A 5,664-nucleotide genomic window follows, 5' to 3' on the forward strand; every position below is an offset into this window, starting at 1 on the left:
GTCTAAACAAGATATGACTTATTTGAAATTAATTGCCTGAACCATTCCTGAAAAAAACCTTCTGTAGTAGTTCATATATTTTATAGTTACTTACCCGGTCAATTTCCAATTCTTGGTCATTGAGATTCATGGGTAATACAGATTAATATTTAAGGATAGAATAGATATATTACCTATCCTTTTCTCCGTTCAAAGAAATTGAAATGATTGAAGATTTTCTATTTGGAATTGTCTTAGGTCTAATTCCTATTACTTTGGCTAGATCATTCGTAACTGCATATTTACAATACAGACGTGGTGATCAAATGGACCTTTGATTAATTAACATCTTTTTTTTTTTTTGATTGACCTCTTACTTTCTTTTTCTTTAATCTATAGGAGGTCAAATTAAGATTGCTGTTTAAGTATCTCAGTGTAATTTTCAACCGAACAAATAACAAGAATGGAATCACGCTCTATAGGATTTGAACCTATGACATCGGGTTTTGGAGACCCACGTTCTATCGAACAGAACTAAGAGTGCTTTATTATCACAAAATAATTTTGTGACCCAATTTGTCTTGCATGTATATACTCTCATAAAAAAATATAATAAAATTAAAGATTGATTTTGTATATCCAAATTTAATCAATTTCAATTGATCCCTCATTATTGCCCATAAGTAATAGGTAGGGATGACAGGATTTGACCCCATGACATTTTGTGCCCAAAACAAACGTGCTACCAGGTTGCACTACATCCCTTTCAATTGGCCTACAGTGTCATTGTAGAGAATCTCTATCTTGTTTTCCACATCTTTATTTCTTCCATTAATATACACAAACTATCTTTCTATTTCTTCTTTTTTGTCTCATATATCATATAACATATAATAATAAAAGACTTATATTATATACGTATTAAATAAAGATAGAACCCATCGTAAAGTAAAACAAAAAAATGAATATCTTTCGAGAATTCTCAGGTAGAAGTAAAAAGGGACTTATTTTTTTGTTTTAAGAAAAGGAATATCGACTATCTACTGTAATGACTACTGTACTGAATCGTTGTACATTTCAAGTCAAGTTGTACATTTCAATTTGAATTAGGGATTCTACGTACATTTTAGAATAAAATTACAATTATGAATAAAGAAAGAGGATTTTCAATGCGATATCTAAAAACATACCTCTCCGTGGCACCGGTAGTAAGTACTCTATGGTTCAGGTCTTTAGCGGGTTTATTGATAGAGATCAATCTTTTATTTCCGGATGCATTTATATTTCATTTTTTTTCATTCTAGTTAGTGAGATGGGGAGCGGGCGAGGGGGGGGGGGGGTTGAAGAAGATTAGAGATACAATCAAATATCTGTGACTAATCCCTCTCCTTCTCTTCTTTTTTTGTTTTTTTTTAATAAACGAAAATGTGATGGCTTAGCAACAATATCATACAAGATACTTAAAATGAAATACTCTACAGCGATTTGTATATATTATGAAGTGTAAATTAAATATAGTTAGAAATCATTATATTTCTTATTATGATTATTGATTGATTGATATTGAAAGGAAATCTTTCATAATTTTATTTCGAGTTAGTAACTTCTATTTTATTTTATTTTTTCGTTTTGTTCTTCTTCCCTTCGGATTGCACAATAAAAAAATGGAGTCAGTCAAAAATCCAAAGGAGGTTCATGGCCAAGGGTAAAGATGTACGAGTAACAGTTATTTCGGAATGTACCGGTTGTGTTCCAAACCATGTTAATAAAAAATCAATGGGCATTTCCAGACATACTACTCAAAAGAATCGACATAATACACCTGGTCGATTGGAATTGAGAAAATTCTGTACCTTTTATTACAAACATACGATTCACAGTGAAATAAAGAAATAGATTGAACCGATCGCCTTCGTGTCCGCCTTCCAATCCAAGGAAGGTGAAAAATGACGTATTATATATAACATAACCATTTCTATAACATATATTAAATATAAACAAATCCTATTTATTAATTAATTCTAAATTATTTTTTATGACGTTTGTTTTGATCCGATCGAAATACGAGTAGGATTTTCGGGATAAGGAATAAACAAACCATGGATAAATCCAAGCGATATTTTCGTAGGCATTCTCCCTCGATCCAATCGGGGGATCGAATTGATTATTGAAACATGAGTTTAATTAGTCGATTTATTAGTGAACAAGGAAAAATATTATCTAGACGGGTGAATAAATTGACTTTAAAACAACAACAATTAATTACTGTCACTATGAAACAAGCTCGTATTTTATCTTTGTTACCTTTTCTTAATAATGAGAAACAATTTGAAAGAAGTTGAGTTGTTCTGCCAGATCGGTCGCTCAAGACCTTTGGTCTTTACCCGGACTCGATGAAAAAAATTGGATCACTTCTTATGGACTCGTTGAGAATGATTCTGATATAGTTCGTGGCCTATTAGAAGTAGAAGGCACTCTGGTGGGATCCTCATGGACAAAAAAAGATTGCAGCCAGTTTGATAATGATGAGTGACATTGCTCCTTCAGCCCGAACCAAGGAGTCCCTTAGATATGATGCAAAATGGATCTTGTTCTATCGATGATCAGAGATTTCTCTATGAACAATACGAATCAGAATTTGAAGAAAGGGAAGGAGAAGGAGTCCTCGACCCACAACAGATAGAGGAGGATTTATTCAATCACATAGTTTGGGCTCTTATAATATGGCGCCGTTGGGGCTTTCTATTTGAATGTATCGAAAGGCCCAATGAATTGGGATTTCCCTATTGGGCAAGGTCATTTCGGGTAAGCGGATCATTCATAATGAAGGGGATAGGCTTCAAGAGAATGATTCAGACTTCTTGCAGAGTGGAACCATGCAGTACCAGACACGAGAGAGATCTTCCAAAGAACAAGGCTTTTTTTGAATAAGTCGATTCATTTGGGACCCTGTAGATCCACTTTTTTTCCTGTTCAAAGATCAGCCCGTTGTCTCTGTGTTTTCACATCGAGAATTCTTTGCAAATGAAGAGATGTAAAAGGGGCTTCATACTTCCCTAACAGATCTTCCTGCATCTATATATAAGCGATGGTTTATCAAGAATATGCACGAAAAGTACTTCGAATTGTTGATTCATTGCCATAGATGGCTTAGAACCAATAGTTTATTATTTAATGGATTTTTCCGTTCTAATACTCCATCCGAGAGTTATCAATATTTATCAAAGCTATTCCTATCTAACGGAACGCTATTGGATCAAATGACAAATACATTGTTGAGAAAAAGATGGTTTTTCTTAGATGAAATGGAAATTGGATTCATGTAACAAGAGAAAGGTTTCCCATTCCTTAGCCAAAAATATATGTGGCCATGAAATAGGGATTAAGTGGAACAGAATTGATCGGGTGGTAGAGTCGTCGAAATACCCGTTTCTTACATATTTTGGACCTCAACTCCATGGAACAATATACTACTACTGAAACATGGAAGAATTGAAATCTTAAATCAAAACATTAAGGATGGATGGTGACACGAATCCGCCTGAAACCGTTCAACTGACAACCAACTGGGGTGCTGATCCAATACATATGAAGGTAGAGCCGATCACTAGAGCCCAAGACAAGAATTTCAAGGACAATCTTGCTGTCTTTATACAAGGAATAAGTCATACTCAAGAGGGGGTGCCCATATCTAAAGAACCAAGGCCTGTTTTACTCATACAAGCAATAGTAGCCAAAATGGGCCCGGGTGACGTTTTTAGTGCCAATATGGAGGTTGGGTTGTATGAATTGGATTCCCATTCTTATGGGTTCAATTCATATGGTGGATGAGTCAAAGAAACCAGCCAAACCAGCTTCAAAGCCGAACAATATGGTGGTTTGCGCACAAGAGGAAGAAACGCTGAATTTGCTGTATTCCTTGCTGGCTTTACTGTATTTTACTGTATTAGTCTTTTCTCATATTTCTAAGCAAGTACAATGTGAGGAACTTCATAATAAGCTTATTTGGCATTCCACAAAGACTATTGAAGCTGATTTGGAGTCCAATTAGGTCAAAGAAGGGTCATTATCAACCTAGCCGAAAATTACCATATTTAGTTTCCTAATTTGTTTTTACTTTTTGTTTTAGGAAACTATCTTTAATTTTGGATTTGTATTTATATACTTATTGAACAAATAATTTTAGGAAAGTTTTTATTTTATTATTTTGTTTGTAAATTAATTAATTCCTAATTGAAAATAAGGGAAAGATTCATTGTGTGGCCAGTTTTTCCTAGGGTTTTTAGGGTTTATTTTGTTTCTTTCAAAGCCTATTTAAAGGCTTATTTTTCAATATGAATACAACTTTGATTTGATAAAGAAAATACTTATGAGATTAATTATCTCTTTGTTCTTTGAGAACACCTAAAACACCATTAGAGAATTGGTTGTTTTAGCTTGACTTATCAATAGGTTTTCCATCCCCTATTGTGGCGTCTACATTATACCAAGGTTTCTAACCATAGGTTGGTTAGGGGTTGAGATCCATTCCATTAGAACTTGAACTTAATGGAGATCTAGGCTAATATAATACGGGTTTAGAAGCAGGTCGTCCTAGGTTCGTATCAGATGGTATGAACTGCCTACACAAGAATTCTTGAACAGCGAACAACCAGAGCTATTACTCACTACATCAAAAAATTTCCTTTAATGAAAGATGTAAATCCATTGGAAAATAACAAATACGCATGTCGAATGAAATGGTTATGGTTATCTGCTACAATAATGAATCATTGGTTTAACTGAATAACTAAATAAAATAGATAGACATTTCTCTTCATCTCAGTCGATGAATCTTCTCAATTGACCCCTATATGGATAATACACATTCCAGTTGATCGACTAATTCTAATTGTTTCATAGCAATCCATAGGGCGGTTCCTCCTATTCAGATATTCATGACCAAGAAGCACTGGATTCTCTTTCAGATAGGCCTTAAAAGGAGAAGGAAGGCTGGAATGCCAACAAGTGCCTATTATTGAATTCACCCGACTGGATAGCGCCCATTTCGGGAACGTTCAGCGCCAAAGTCACTGAATGGGTAAGTCGCCAATCCCTAAAACAGATTATGTAATGTACTTTATTTGCTGGGTTACAAGGGGCATTTTACCAGAGGTTTCTATTGTATCAATCTACCCTTGTGTGATTCCTGTTGAAGCATATACTTGGGGGGTGGGGTGGGTGCAGGACGAATGATTTCAAAGTGGACTCCACATTCATTAGATAGAGAAGATGACCAAGATTTTGTGATCTGCTGCCAAACTTATTCCAATTTATTGAGCATTCTCAATATTCAATGTTATGCCTTGAAGAGGACACGAACCTCCACGCTTTTTAGCATGAGATTTTGAGTCTCGCATGTCTACCATTTCACCACCAAGGCGTTTTGAAAGTGAATCATATTACATGAATATGATATCTTTCCAGTGTGATGTATGGAATATATGACAAAGGTGGAGTGTTAGAGTATTTCTATTGATCGGTCATGTCATATAGGCCCGAATAGGACATCCAATTGCTTCAATTTTAATTATTCGGAGGGTGCCTTTTCTTATATTTATATATTATATCAAAAAGATGGACGATCAAACCTATTTCCTGATCAATACAAGCCCAAAGAGGTGAGGTGAATAGGGTCCTAAATAA

At 34.8% G+C, this 5,664-nt stretch overlaps 1 pseudogene; it reads left to right on the forward strand.

The window, feature by feature from the left end:
• The first annotated feature begins 1,674 nt into the window (after positions 1–1,674).
• On the forward strand, positions 1,675–3,305 carry LOC125419977 (protein Ycf2-like; annotated as a pseudogene).
• The last annotated feature ends 2,359 nt before the right edge of the window (positions 3,306–5,664 follow it).

Source organism: Ziziphus jujuba, chromosome 5, assembly GCF_031755915.1.
Source record: "Ziziphus jujuba cultivar Dongzao chromosome 5, ASM3175591v1".
Lineage (NCBI taxonomy): Eukaryota > Viridiplantae > Streptophyta > Magnoliopsida > Rosales > Rhamnaceae > Ziziphus > Ziziphus jujuba.